General features: G+C 45.7%; 1 protein-coding gene and 2 long non-coding RNA genes across 6 annotated transcripts in view; 2 read left to right on the plus strand and 1 right to left on the minus strand.

Annotated features, from left to right (window-relative positions):
* The window catches only part of Mapre2 (microtubule-associated protein, RP/EB family, member 2), a 139,304-nt gene that overhangs the window by 27,697 nt on the left and 95,970 nt on the right, over positions 1-15,637 (plus strand). The gene's annotated exons all lie outside the window — the stretch shown is intronic.
* On the plus strand, positions 4,095-7,972 carry LOC147999686 (uncharacterized). Its single transcript, XR_015642816.1, has 2 exons — positions 4,095-4,236; positions 6,130-7,972. It is a non-coding gene; the product is annotated as an uncharacterized LOC147999686 (long non-coding RNA).
* On the minus strand, positions 8,023-15,380 carry LOC120098207 (uncharacterized). 2 transcript variants are annotated; one of them, XR_015642819.1, is made up of 4 exons: positions 15,183-15,380; positions 12,685-12,767; positions 11,724-11,820; positions 8,023-9,809 (listed from the first exon to the last, which is right to left on the minus strand). It is a non-coding gene; the product is annotated as an uncharacterized LOC120098207 (long non-coding RNA). The 2 variants fall into 2 exon arrangements; XR_015642818.1 differs by lacking the exon at positions 11,724-11,820 and having other exon boundaries at positions 8,024-9,809.

Consider the following 15,637-nt stretch of genomic DNA (forward strand, 5'->3'; position numbering starts at 1 on the left):
TCTAGAAGGTGGAAAGCTACTGCATTTACTTCTGGGTAAATAAAAAGAGCACAGATCTGGGGAGAGGTCTCAAGGGATAGGAACACTTGCACTTCACTCGTGCAGAGGACTGGAATTAAGTTCCTACAACCCATATCAAGTAGCTGAGAATTTCCTATAACTTCAGTTCCAGGAAATCTGTTGATCTTTCTAGCCTTCATGAGTGCCATACTCACACAGTACACACATGCACACACAATAAAGCAAGAGCATGTATACACACACGCACATGCACACACACACACACACACACACACACACACACACACACACATGTATGCATGCACTTGACATGAAAACTACCAAGTGGGGGAAGAGGAGACTAAAGGGAGGAAAGAAGGGGCTTTAAATGTTGCCACAGTACATGATATGTGTGAACTGAAATTGTCTGTTCTAAGTCCAGCGCTAGATACAATGAATACATACTAGCAGTACTTAAACATGAAAAGTAATTCTACCAATAACATTGAAAAGAGAAGCAAAAGTGGTAGATACATATTGAATTTATGTCAGCAGAAATAGAGACTCTGCTTGAGAAAACAGGAAGAGATGGTATGTGAAACTTTAGAGAGGCAGTTTGGTTGTTTGTTTGTTTGTTTGTTTCCAAGACAAGGTTTCTCTGTGTCTCCTGGCCATCCTGGAACTCACTCTAGACCAAGCTGACTTGTCCTCACACTTGGGGATCTGCCTGCCTCTGCCTCCTCTGAGTGCTGGAATTAAAGCCATGTGCCACCACCTGGCAGTTTTAACCACAGAGCAAGTAAGCACAGAAAGAATTAAAAACCTGTGAGTTCTTGAAAATGGGTCCAGGGTAAAAAGCAGTATGAGAGAAGTTTCCGATCACGTTTTAACCTGTGCACGCTACTTTTACAAGTCACGGAGGAAAGGTGCTTACACAGGGGAGCAGGTTGGAAGGAAGGGGAGCGCGCAGGCTTTTCGGATGTTTCATTTGTCTACATTGTGGGGAATGTGAAGGTGGTAGAAACCAAGAGGCCATTGGAAAAGAAATTGATAGAGTTGGCTGGGTAGATCTCTGAACTGGATACTTTTCTAAAGAGGGAACAGACAAAGGTGCATGATATCTTCAGACTTACTCAGGAGGACCTGGAGTCAGAGCTGTGGATAAAAGGATGCCACAGATAATAGACCTATCTTCTAATTCACTGATATCTCGCAGCTTCTTTACCAATAGTATTTCACTGGGATTACTGGGAAATCAAAATACAAACAATAAAGACTTTGTTAGGTAATATTTGTACCATGGGCAAACGTTTGTGACAGGAATGTGATAACCCAAATATGTCTTCCTTAAGTTACATATTACACTACTAGATAACATAGCAGTCATATCATATCAAAGGTCTACTGGAGGCCACAGTAAAGATTATGTTAAAGGGGTTGGGGATTTAGCTCAGTGGTAGAGCGCTTGCCTAGCAAGCACAAGGCCCTGGGTTCAGTCCCCAGCTCCGGGAAAAAAAAAAAAAAAAAAAAAAAGAAAGAAAAGAAAAAAAAAGATTATGTTAAATAATATATTTGTTTTGGAGACAGTCTCATTATGCAGGCCAGGCTGGCCCTGAATTCACACCTCTCCTGCCTAACTCTTTGGAATGCCATGGTTACAGAGAAGTGCCACGCCCACTGGAGCATCGTTTTTTTTTTAGTGAAAATCTTCCAGTAACAAAGCATTGGAACTTCACTCAGTCACGTAGCTTGCATTGACTTGTGATTTGGAACGGTACCCTATCTCCCTGGAGCACAGGCTGGCCTAGAATTGTGATAGCCCTCCTCGTCCGTCATCCTCCCTGGGATTGCAGAGACATGCTTCCATCCCTGGCTCTGGCTGTTTCTTGGGCTTGGTTCATTGTTACGTCTTCTTCCATGTTTTAAACATGGAAGTGGGACAGAATGAGAAGACAGAAGTAAATGACTCCTTCACTCGGAAGAAGGGAAGGGAAGCAGGGTGGTGCTGGGGGGACACGCCCTTAATCCCAGCACTCGGAAGGCAGAGACAGGCAGATCTCTGTGAGTCTGGGGCCAGTCTGGTCTTCAGAAAGAGTTCCAGGACAGCTAGGGCTATGCCGTGAAACCTGTCTCAAAAAAGGAGGAGGAGGACGAGGAGGAGGGAAAAGTAAAAGTGGTGTGTCTTAGGGACACTGCATTTACATTTTTTTAGGTACGCTCCGCTTCTCACCTTGGCATTGTTAGCAAAGCTGTATTTCTTCTCGTAGTCGGAATGTGTTCTCTGTGGAGTATTTGTGCAGGGCATGACATAAGCACGGATCTGCAGCTGTTTCATAACCACTGTGGAGTTGGTTGGCTGCCCTCCACCGCACCGTGTCCAAACCTCAGCAACAGTCTTCAAGTGGAGCGAGTGTGGGCGGGGCCTGCAGTCTTCAAGCGGAGCGAGTGTGGGCGGGGCCTGCTCTGCAGCCGCTGCTCACCCAGAGTTGAGAGCATTGCGTGCAGAATGTGAGGCTGCTGTTCTGTTCGTCCAAAGTGACGGGCCAAGGCAACTTGTCTTGTTTTTTGTTCAACTTGTCATCTAGCCTCGGCACTCACTCTCTGTGGAACTCTTAAGTGTTCTAGCCATCAGCAGGAAATAGCAACGTTTTGAGTCCTCATTTCTCCCGATCGATAGTTCCCTGTGGATTTTAAAGCTGTTTGAAGCTGCTGAAAAACATCGTGATTCTGCCTTTAATAATGTAATCTGATTATAGTCAAAGCATTTGTAAAGATGAGGCTGTGGTGGCTGAACAGTCCAGGTTCCCGCTTCCTCTCTCAGGAGGAAACTGCTGATGTTCTGTTACTCTACGTCCTTGTAGTTTGTGTGACTAATTTCTTTCCTCTCCCTTGCCTCCTAATGAACCAACTAAAAGTTCTTTGCAAATGGTACTTAACAGACAGGGCTCATCAGAGAAATGAAGAACAATTTCTACCCAAGCACTGATGAGCGATTCAAACAGAGCCTTTGCTAATGCCAATGATACCCAAAAGTAGATCTAACTGTTGCCCTGCATTCAGAGGCCACCAAGTGCAACGCCGCTCTTTATCCTACATAGTTGGGCAGGAATAAACTCTAAGGTAGGGTCCTTGGGGCCAGAAGTACTAAGTTAAGACTTGGAAAGATGATCTTGAAGTGACAGACCGCTGAAGAGGTCTTTAAAAGGAGGGGAGGGATGTAGAGGTGACATGGAGTTTCACTGAGCAGAAAGGAAGCAGTTCTCCAGAAAGATTCAGGGGCTACAGGAGGAGGGGGTACAAAGTATCCTGTGAGGTGTGGGAGAAGGAAGGTGGCACGAAGGAACAGCCACAGTGGTGACTCAGAGAGACACAGGTGAGGGGAGCAGAAAGGGCCCAAGGGATCAAAACAGCACTGGCTGTGAGTCCGGCTCAGGTCTGGAAATAGCATTCTTGTTAACTAGAAACCAGCACTCCTCAGCTAACTCGGGCTTTTCCCTCTGTCTTAGTAAGTAGGAGGTGAGACTGGTTAGAAGTACAGAGGCTGTAGCACCGGGCCATGTTTGGGCAAGGTGCCTCTGGAAAGGCCAGGAGAGCCATGATTTCCCCCTTGACAGCAGAGGCCTGTTTTCTGCTGACTTTTCTCTCCTCACCACCAGAGCTTTTGGCAACATTGCAGGAAACCCAACATTGCCTGCAGCCCTTCACCTGAACCTGGGCCCTCTCATCCCCACGCTGAGATGGCTCAGCAAACCACCAGGGCTCTGGCATCCAGACAGTAAGCAGAAAATAGTGTCTCTCTGATCTTAAATTCCAGACCTGTGAGGAGTGGCTAGAGAGGAGGAGAGGCAGAGCCAGGTGCCTCCTCACGGACATGACCACAATTAGCAGTCTCTGACCAGTCATGCTGGGGGGGGGGGGTGGCTTTCAAAGTATGTTAATGATTTTAAACTCTGGATACTTGAAAGTTAGACTTTTGAGGCTGACGGTGTTTCCTTCCACAGGTTATACTGTCTGGCTTGAACTTATACATCAGTCCCAGAACAAGTCTTCAAGTGCTTGATTTCTTTTCTTCTTTGATATTTCTGCTTTAACAGTCCTTTGTGCTGTGGACATAGAAATTGAGAAGCAAGTCAGTGTGTGTAATCTGTCAGAATGCTCTTTCCAAAGATGGCCACCAGAGTCTCCTTCAACCCATGCTTCTCTTACTGTAGGAGAATGGCATCCATCCTACGGAAGGTATCGAAGACTTTCCTCTTAGATCCAAGTGGGCCTTCCTGGCTGCCTGGATCAGGTGTTGTGGAAATGATGTACCGTGATTTCTAGACTGCCCTTGTGCCTGTTCCCTATCACTTAGGCCTCAATTGTTATGCTGAGGGGGTCTATGCCTTATAGAAAGGCCTAGTCTAGGTGTTCTAACTTAGGTACAACTAAATTTCTAACAAAAAGATGCTGTTGATACCCAGAAATAGATCCGACTAATGCTTCACATCCAAAAGCCACCACGTGGAGTGTCACTTTCATTTTACATAGTTGGGCAGGAATAAAATTTAAGGTAGGTTACTTAGGGCCAGAATTACTAAGTTAAGATTTGGAAAGATCATCTTGAAGTAACAGGAGACCGCTGAAAATGTCTTAAAAAGGAGAGAAGGGATGTAGAGGTGACAGGGAGTTTCACTGAGAAGAAAGAAACTCTCCAGACTCAGGAGCTGCAGGAGGAGGGGTGCAAAGTAGCCTGTGAGGTGACAGCCAAGATACTGAAGCAAAAGCTACCACCAGGTCTTGGCGTAGGCCAGGCATAGGTTGGAATTATATCTACCAAATTGATTAAAACTGTGTAATGCCCTTCCATATTCAAGGAGATAAGAAATAAATTCAATCTTTTGAAGGGACAAGTGATCAAAAAAAAAAGTTATGAACACAGGGACTAACGTAAAACCTAAGTTTATATGTCAACATGTTTTATTAGAAATCTTATTTTATGAATGAAGATACTAAGGGGAAGTTAAATAATCTGGCCAGAGTTATCTCACTTGTAAGCACCAGCACTTAAATTCAAATGTAAACCCGAAACCCAACCATGAATCCTTTCTACTTTGCTATTCTTTCCATGTGAGAGACATATGATTTACACTGTTTTTAAATTCTGAAGTGCTGTCATTAATAAAGAATAACACACATACACACACGCACGCGCGCACACACACACACACACACACACACACACACACACACTGCAGCTCTATACCTCTTGCCCCATAGGCCTATCACTGAACCAACTCTCACAGCCAAACTCGGCTAAACCACCAGATTAGAAGAACTTTATTTCCCAGAAGAGCGCAGCGATAATATTACTGCCTCTTCACACACAGGTCCATTTCTCATTTGTACTGATTCTGTTGTGTCCTTGAACGCTGATGGGAGGACTCTCGACAGGCTAGAACTTAGCCTGAAGGGTACTGAGAAGATGGCTGGGGAACAGAGTTAATTCTGAGAATCGGTTGTGGATCTGTCAGCTAAGACTGAGTAAGACTGAGATCCTGAGCTAGAGAGATGGCTCAGTGGTTAAGAGCAATGGCTGCTCTTCCAAAGGACATGGGCTCTGTTTCTAGCACATGTATGGTGGCTCACAACCACTGTAACTCCAGTTGCAGTGAATCTGGCGCCCTCTTTTGACCTCTCCGGCACCAGACAAGCAGATGTCGTGTAGTAAATCATACAGGCCAAACACTCAGCTACACAGAATAAAAGAAAACAAAATTTTTAAGTTAAAAGACTGAGATCCCTTCAGATGTCTAGGTCTGACTCCTTTAGATAGAAATTAAGTGGAAGCTGCTTGAAGGTGGCCCACAGTGTGTGCGTGTGCTACCCTCTCTGGGAGGGACCCTCCCATCCAAGTTCACAGTTCATGCCGGTGTTCTGTAGATGCTGAGCCCATACAGATTAAGAACTCGAAGGTACTGGGTTCTCTAAGTTCTAATTAAAGCCATTTCTGATGAAACAAACTGTGAATCCTAATTAAAACATTTCTGGTGGAAATTTAGTCTTAGTTCATAATTTCCAGTTGTATTTTTTTTCTTTTCTTTTTTCTTTTCCATAATGAAGTAAGCTGCTTTAATTTTCTCTTTGCAGATTTCATTTGGATGAGGTCAGAAATTGGGGATTCCTCTCCCATTACTTGTTTTCCAGCTGCTGGCCTCTTGTTCCCTTGACACACTGTAGGGGAGGCATTCCAGAATCACATCTCTGCAGTGGTACACACCAGGCTTGACAGAGGAGCCCCCAGGCTCATAAAGACCCTCCTTCCTGCTCTCGTTCTGTGGCTGGGCTCTGAGTGACTCTGGAAGTCTAGGGCCACCTGGTACTTGGTAGAGCAACTGTTACCCCTCTCTGGCTTTGAGGCTGCAGTAAGGAGTCCCTTTGCATGGTTTCAGCTTTGCAGTGTCAGATTCAGCTACTAAAGCTCAATGGGTTGACTGGCATTTGAGAACCCCTGAGGAAATCTTCTCTTGAAAGCCCTGGAATCTTCTGGAAGGTTACTGACTTGTTAGAGGTACTTAGACTCTCTTCTCTCCCTATCGAACTGAGCCCTGCATGCCTCCTACCCCTTTTAAGATGTCCCATCCACTCACGCCATGAGGACATGTTCCCATTTTAGCATGGAAATAAAGCATGGGAAGGAAATAGAAGGAATTTCATAAATTCAGGCACAGACACATTTCAGTGGAAGCATTCAGACAGCCATGTCTGGGGCTGGATGGGTGAATTACAAAATGTTGAATGAAAACAGATTCTAGCTTTGAATACAAATAGCAAAAAGTGCCCATGGTCTCCTCTCCTTCCAGAAGGCATCGCCTCTGACCTCAATCCTACCTCTCAGCCTGGGGCTCATCCTACATCCCTTGCTTCCTACACTCCTTTGATGCTGAGCTGCCTTCTTTTGCTGCCCCCCCCTTCTGCTGTCTTGCTCCTCCCCGGCCCCTCCCTGACCTGGATTCTGCATTCCTCTCCTCAGGTTAACCAGACCCCAGTGAAAGGTGAGCTGGGCAAACCAAAGATGACATACCTACCTGTCTTTAACACATGACAGGCACATTCATGCCCAGCTCGGCCACATCCTGGCTGCAGATCTCACAAAGTCATCTAGCTACTTACCTCCTTGACAGATGGGACTTAAAATAGCCCCCTTCCTCGACATGTCTTTGAGGATTAAAATACTGACACCTTGTAAAGCATAACATTTGGCCCATAAAAAGCAGTGAAATATTAGGTGCCGTTCTTACTACAATTAGGGAGCATTCCACATGTGTGCCCACGCTGCTAACACTACTACATATGAATGGCTTCTAATGCTGGCTTTAAACCAAAGGCTTTTACAACGAATTTTCAAAGCCCTGCACATTCTTGCCTCCCTGTGATCTTTCTGACCTTGTTTCTAACAGCTCTCTCTCCCTGCTTTCTGTACTGCACATGCAGGCGCATTCTGCTGAAAACACACCTGATTCTCCTCCTATTCCTTAGTCCATCATCCCACCTCAAAGCCTTTGTCCTTGCTGGGATCCATGCTCATTGCCTTCCCTTCCAAGATGCAGGGTGAAGGTCCTCCTGACAGCCATGCTTGCACCGGCCGGTCCATTGAAAATTAGACCACCCCTTTTCTGTACCCCTTCCCCCAGCGTTACTCTTCCCTATACAACATCTGGCATGCTGTTCATTATCTGTTCACCCCCACCGAGTGCCCACTTACACTTCCCTGTCAGTTTGTGAGGGCAATGGATCTGTAAATGTGTTTCACCAATGCCCTGACTAGTCCTAGCATATAATTAGTGCTCGGCCAATACTCACCAAAGAGAGGTTAAGCCCTAAGGCAAAGCATTGCCACCACAGTGGGGCTTCCTTGGTCTCTGCAAGCATGGCTGCTCGATTTTCTGTATTCATGTGATAATAAAATTTTCATTATGTTTATTACTCTGTATTTCTCTGGGAAAAAAATGTGTTTAACACTCTGAGATTTAACCAGATGCTATAGTTCAAAAACACATTTTATTTAATGGACTGGAACCTGACATTGCAGATCTGATTGAATGACTGCAAAAATCGTAATGTTCTGTGAGTGTTTTAAAATTCCATCCACACCGTGTTCTGTAAATTATTCCGAAAAACAAAACCTAAGCTCTTAAAAATTTAAGGAAAAGTAAATTAGATAAAGCTCAACATAGAACTCTTACCGTATATGGTGGACTGACTAGTCTATGTTTTAGCATCATGCAAATCTTATTATTTTGCTGGCATACTAAGAGACCTGCCAGCCCCTGCCTTCTGAACACATCTACAATATTCAAAGGCAGATGATCTCAAAAGAGTCAGTATTAGGGGGCTGGAGAGATTACTCTGGTGTTAAGAGTACTTGTTGCGAGACTGAAGGAACACCCATTCAGAGCCTGCCCCACATGTGGCCCATACATATACAGCCACCCAATTAGACAAGATGGATGAAGCAAAGAAGTGCAGACCGACAGGAGCCGGATGTAGATCTCTCCTGAGAGACACAGCCAGAATACAGCAAATACAGAGGCGAATGCCAGCAGCAAACCACTGAACTGAGAATAGGTCCCCCGTTGAAGGAATCAGAGAAAGAACTGGAAGAGCTTGAAGGGGCTTGAGACCCCAAAAGTACAACAATGTCAAGCAACCAGAGCTTCCAGGGACTAAGCCACTACCTAAAGACTATACATGGACTGACCCTGGACTCTGACCCCATAGGTAGCAATGAATATCCTAGTAAGAGCACCAGTGGAAGGGGAAGCCCTGGGTCCTGCTAAGACTGAACCCCCAGTGAACTAGACTATGGGGGGAGGGCGGCAATGGGGGGAGGGTTGGGAGGGGAACACCCATAAGGAAGGGGAGGGGGGAGGGGGATGTTTGCCCGGAAACCGGGAAAGGGAATAACACTTGAAATGTATATAAGAAATACTCAAGTTAATTAAAAAAAAAAAAAAGAGTACTTGTTGCTCTTCCAGAGGACCCAGAGTTTGGTCCAAGAGAGAAGTAAGCCAGCACTCCAGCACTTGTGAGGCAAAGGCAGGCGGATCTCTGTGAATTCGAATCCAGCCCAGTCTACATAGTGAGTTCCAGGACAGCTAGAGCTACTCAAAGAGATCCTGTGTCCAGCAAAAAAGAAGAAAACAGAACTCCAATACTGGAGGAGCAAACCCTTGTAGGTTAGTTCTGAAGAGACCTTCTGAATCCCAGAGAGAACATTTATCAGTTTGGATTAATAACGTGCATTATCTAAAGCCAGAGGCACGCCTGTATCACAAAAGTCCTTATCAGGCCCAGAGGAAGCCCTGATGAAATCCAAATTCATTTCTACATCCCTGGTGTGATGTCAGGGACAGCACCACTGGCTGACAGACTGTGCGTTTTATTCACTGATGCAATGTGGCTGTGCAGCCTATTTTAAGTCACACACAGAATCTCCCATTTCCCATTCAAAAATACAATAGAGCACAAGCGTGTGAGCAGTGGCCTGTCCTGGGGCAACAGAGGTGACTGCCAACTGGAATCCATCTGTATGTGGAGGTGATAATGATAGTGGGAAGCCCCCACGTGAGGTGGTGCGACAGCTGTGAATGCCTTTGACAGTGTTGAAGACGAGCGCCCATAAACACGTTAACCTGTGAGGGCCTGAAGAGGAGAAGGAGCTTCTGGGATGGAGTCAGATTCACACCCAGTCCTGGTCCATGAGCTGCTGTCTGCAGTTCTGCTATTCCATTTTGGCTCTGCTGTGACAGTTTTGTTATTCCTCACATCTAAGGCAATACAGAGAGAGAAGAGGAGAGAGAGAGAGAGAGAAGAGTTTTAGATAACACGAAATTATTGATGCTCTTTGTCCTACATCCCGAGAGAACCCTTAGCTTGTGTCTCATCCAGTCTTTGCATGGGTCTGGTTGATGAAATCTGTTGGTGTTTTCCCCCCACTTTGGCTATTATTATCCTGCCTCTAACTCTCTGTCCTCTGGGTATGCCCTAGAAACCCTGCTTGCCAAACATAAGATTTAAATACCTCCAGTTTTACTTGTTCGTTGTTTTTGCTCGTGTGTGTGTGTGTGTGTGCACTCACTCCATTAGAGTTGAGGAGGGGTGTCAGTCCAGCTGTGTGTGGTATATAAGGCATACTCATCAATTACTGCATTGGTCCAAGATGGCAAGGAGTATTTTAGGGCGAATGCTCATAGGGCCCCACTAGCTATTGACTCTATGTACTACCTTTCCTTTCCTATCCTGGTTTAGTTGGAAAACTCATGTCCTCGGCAAGAACTGCAGATTTCATTCTCCTTGGAAGATGCCTTTCTTTCTTTCAGCAATCACTGGCAGGTCTGATCTGAAATCTACCCCTTCAAAATATCTTGAGAACTTATCAAACTGAGTAAATGCTTCTCTCTTGGTTCTTGAGTAAATGCTTCTCTCTCAGTTCTTATCTGATCCAGCCTTTGATGATATTTGGCCCTAGAGCCCTGTCTCTTCCTGGGAAGACTCTTTCCTGGGGCCTGGAGCCCTAGGCAGACTCCTTGTGCACACTTTGCTTTTCATCACTCAGCCTTTACAGCCTTACCTTGCTTCCTGGGTGAGAGAATGGGGGATGCAGATCCATGAATTGCTCAGGGGACCGTTATCCCACAAATTAGTGTATATCCACATAACACACATCTGCTAAGAAGACCCACCCATATTCAACAAATATTGAAGAACTGTCCATTGTGTATGAAGCCCCTGTAGGTTTTTCTCCATGACTAAAACACATTTCAAAAAACTTTCTTTCAAAAGAACTGTTTGATCTGTATTCCTAAGCTTGCTAAATTATATTATTATCCACTTGGTCACCAAGTAGATCCATCTGAGATGTTTCTGCCTCCTTCACTACCTACCCTTAACTCAAACCCATCACCTGGCCCATATCTACTTTACTTACCAAATGCTGGTTTATATTTTTTAATATTCAAATGAATGCTTTCTTTTCTAGTCCTGTGGTCTGTTGGTTTAAGTCTTCCTTGTTCGGGGTTTGTTTGGCTTAGGTGAGGGGGCTGGTTTCAGTCTTCTTCAGTATAGCATCATATGCTACCCTCATCGCAACGTGGTATGCAGAGTTCATCCTTAGTGGCCCTTTCTATACCTCCTGCGTGTAGGTCAGCTCTACACCAAGCTCTTAGCATGGCCATAAGCCCCTTCTCCTGTTAGCCCTGCCACTGTGCACTCTGCTTTCCTTTTTACAAAACAGTGTGCAGTGTTCTGCAAGAAGTACAGCCTTTCCTGTCTCTGTAAAAGCCTCACTACTCCATCCTGTCTCTCTACTCCATTCCTCTTTATGACAGCACCTCCTACTGGATGAGCATCTCGCCTGATGGGCAAGAAATTCTGATACCAACCACCAACAAATTGTTCCCGCCCTAAGACATTCATTGAATGAATGAATGAATGAATGAATGAATGAATGAATGAATGAGTGTATTCATTAGTGCCTACTGCTTACAAACATCGCAGTGAACACCACAGTGTGGAGGGCCCTTCCCTAAGAGAAGTGCCACATGGGAAGTGACCAAGAGGTTACTGTTACTCATCCTAGACAGATGTCAGATGCCCAGAGAACTCAGACCCTCTTTCCCGATCCCAAACTCAACTGTGAGTTTGGTACGGATCTTAACAGATGTACTGTAAATACGCTGTACCCGTTCATTACCCCCGGCCTTGGAAGTGTCTTGAGGTCAGAGCCTGAGGGTTTTTCTTTTCTTTGCTTTTCTTTTTTTTTCTCTATTGTTTTATCAACTGCTAGGACACAAGAAAGAAAACTGTGTTAAATAAAAATAAAAGCAATAATACTTCTAATAGCACTTGGTTTATGCCTGCCTCAATGGCAGATGTTTTCAGGGTATTGTGTAATTTAACCCCAGTATTATTACAGCTGCTTTATAGATCAGGGATCAAGATCTTAAAGATATGAAACAGGTTATTAAGATTACATAGCAGTGAGTAGTCAAGCCAAGTCTAGCACCCACAGCTGCCTGAGTCCAGAGCTCCAACTTTAATATGATGCTTGGTGAGAGGAATGGTTCATGCCCCCCCTACACACACACACATACACACACCACCCCATAGGCACCTAGAGATGTAGGACTATGGTCTGCATGCAATTTTAGGTAACCCTCTGGGTGCACAGCAAAACTGTCACCTGTAATCAGATGTACATATGTGACACCCAACCCCCTTCTTTCTGTGTGACTTCCCTTAGCCAAATGGGCACTAAGGAACCAGAAAGTTGCCAGCTCAGAGTACTGCAGCATCTTCCAGTTTAGGCACCTTTGAGCTCCGTATCTTGGACAAATGATCAAGTGTTCAGAGCCTCTATCCTTTCCCTGCTGTCTGGGGGACTGGATGGATGAGAAGGGCTTGTAGAAAGCCAAGAGGTGAGGGAGGTGGGGCTCTGGATCCCATGGAAGTCCTTCAGTTTGCAATGTCTAGTCCTCCTGAGGCATTCTGGTCTGATGTGGGGGCATTCTGGTGGATCCTCCCTGAAGCATCCACCACTCAACCTCCTGCTTATTTCCTTGAGGGCAGATGGAAACGTCTAGAACGTCTTCTCTTCTGGCAACTGATCAGACTTCACCATGCCAGGGCTATGATGGGGCATACCTTGTTAAAGAAAGAGTTCTTCACTGGAGTGCAGGACTGGATCTCATCGAGCAAGGAGGTCTTCCCTGGGATAAGCTGCACCTCTGTTTGGGATGGAAAGAATTTGTGAGACATTCTTTCAAGGGTAACCCTTTCCTAGATTTTTCAGTGTGAAATGAAACAAAGAAGGTTCCCTACGTTTAGGCTGCACCTTCAGCCTATTTGATGTCTCTCTTCTGAGACATAGACCTAGAGACCAGTTGGTTAGTTTATTGTTTCTGTTTTGTTTTAACCTTCATTCCTACATTCAACCAGGCCCTGAAAAGATTGCCCCTTTCCACCTCTGCTGGTGGAAATCCTAGGACCAATTTCCCAAGCCTGTATCATCCTCTCCCCAAAGTAGAATTTGCCTTCCTCTTTCCTCCAAGGCCAAATGGGAGAATAGCTGCCAGGTAACCTGATTTATGGGGAGAGGAATGAAAACACATCTGTTTAATGTTTTCAAATTATTACCCCTGTTACCCCTGTATCTTAGAGGGTAGTGGCTGGCCTCGGGAGCTCTCTGGGTCCCTTTATAGTAGCATGGCTCAGAGAAGTCATAGAGGAAGATTTACAAAAGCTTCAGAGTCCCTCCCCTGCTGGGCTCACTATCCCTCTGTTTTTTAGCCTACCAAGTAAATTTGTGGCCACTGTCCCCCTCCTTGAGCAACTGGACAGGGTGGGTGGGTAGGAGCATTTACTCTGCATATTACTGATAGAAAGGAGCTTAAATTAATGGGCTGTGCATTCAAATTTTGACCAAGTTAGTCCTCACCATAGCACCAATCATGTCTAGCATATTTAAATATGAGGTCATGCAAAAGTGAGCTTCATCAAAGAACCCCCCACTGAGAGAGCACAGTGGGAGAACAGAACGTTTGAGCTGCAGATAGTATCTTTCAAGTTTAGACTGACTGCCGGAAAGGGAAAGTGGTTGTGAAAGGAAACGAGTCAGAGAAATGGACAAGTGGGTCAAGTAACGGAAATAGCAGAAGAGAAGTGTGAATGGCCAGGCCCCTTAGCTAGTTGCTGGATGCAAATGAGACTTGGTGTGCTTCTTGTGCTTAAGCATCTCCTCATGGACCTTAGTGAGCCTCGGGTCAGAACTGAATCCTGACTGGATGAGAAACACAGCTGTCATAAGAGGGATTCAGATGAAGGGACCCGTTTCTGCCCTGTGGAAGTAACTGAACAAGCAGAAAAATAAAATTATTAAAATAACTGGCCAAAATGGAGTATGAAATAAAAAGGAAATGGGGAGGGACTTGCTTGAGATTATCATTACCATCTGGGCTGTGAAACATTTGATTCCAATCCCAGAAGCTTGACACAGAAATAACTTATAAGCGGGGACACATGCTGTTGAATTTTCAGGAATGACAGAATTTTTGTTATTAATATCTGTATCACAAAATGGGGAAGCCGACAGGCTGTGTAGTGGCCAATGGTGGAATGCAGCCATAGCTGACCAGTATTTGCAACTTATCATCATTCGTGTGGTACCTTTACACCCCCAATGTTTCTTCCTCTCTCCTATGGGAGAGGCGGATGTTCTCATGAGTAGAGAATCCTTTAGACCCTCTTCTGTCTGGAAGAAAACATACTGGCCCCATGCAGGGGCTGTTTGGAGTCTATTTACTGGATCCTCGGGCTTTGTGTAGTACTTAATTCTGTACACAGCCATCTCATCACAATGTTTTGGACACGTACCTGAAATACCCACTTCTTACCTAGGTTTGTAACACCAGAGATCATAGTGTGTGGTCACACTGGTTAAAAATAACACATCTTTGCAAGCCTGGCTTTACCATTTCCTGTGTGAACTTCTCTGGTTTACTGAGTTTTAAATTGGGGACAATAGTCCCTGACTTACAGGCAAATTATTTGCAAGCAGCAATTGCACTGGAAAGTTGGGCTTCCCAGTGTTAAATGCGGTGGTCACTTGTTTAATTCGCATGGCAATACAAGACAGAATCACTGATATGAGTCAGAGGGCAGGTTAAAGAATTAAATGGGGGTTGGGGATTTAGCTCAGTGGTAGAGCGCTTGCCTAGGAAGCGCAAGGCCCTGGGTTCGGTCCCCAGCTCCAAAAAAAAAAAGAACCAAAAAAAAAAAAAAAAAAAAGAATTAAATGGCAGCTGAGCTTTGTGGCAAATATAATGCGAGCACTTGGGAGTTTGAGCAAGGTGATCACATGTTCAAGACCAGCTTAGACCGACCAAGAGCCTGCTTTAAAAAAGACAAAAAAGGGTCTCCTGCAATGGTAATACTGTAAACTGGTGGTTACATAGATAATTTTTAAGCCCTCTTGGGGAATTCTTTTGCACAGAGTCATTTAATTTGCAACGGTCGTCCTCACAGTATGGTCTCAGAAGATGCTGCTTCCTCACGGGTTTCATTTTTCTGCTCCTTTTAGGCAGGAGGCAGCTGCTTTGGAGAGTAGAGGACGCGGGAAAACTTAACCCCTTTTAGTCCCCCACCTTTTCTAGAAGCTAGCCACCAGGTCTTTGTGGGTTTGTCGTGCAACCTGACCACGTTTCCTGTCGGGGCCTTGGAGCTTCCCCAGACCTGGGTATGGGTCCTTTTGTGTGTACAGCTGCAGGGACAGCCTGGTCCAAGAGGAAGCAGCTAGAGGAAGAGCCATTCGCGTACGGGTGCAGGGCGGGTCCATGCCAGATGCCGGCCAGCCCCTTGCTCTGCAGCCTGCAGCCCGGGGCGCTCGTGCTGCGCCGCTCTGCGTGAACCTAGGCAATCTGACGAGTTAGAGGGTTGCTATGGCGACAGGCGGCCACGTGACCAGTCACAGCCGCTGCTGCGGGCGCCCTGACGTGGGAGGGCGTGGCTTTCGAGGGCGGAGCCTTTGGAGGGCGGGGCCGGGCGCGGAGCAGGAGCAGAGCGCGGCTGCAGGGTGAGCAGCAAGCAGCGGGGAGACACA

Source organism: Rattus norvegicus, chromosome 18, assembly GCF_021556685.1.
Source record: "Rattus norvegicus strain SHRSP/BbbUtx chromosome 18, alternate assembly SHRSP_T2T, whole genome shotgun sequence".
In the NCBI taxonomy this organism is placed as follows: Eukaryota; Metazoa; Chordata; class Mammalia; order Rodentia; family Muridae; genus Rattus; species Rattus norvegicus.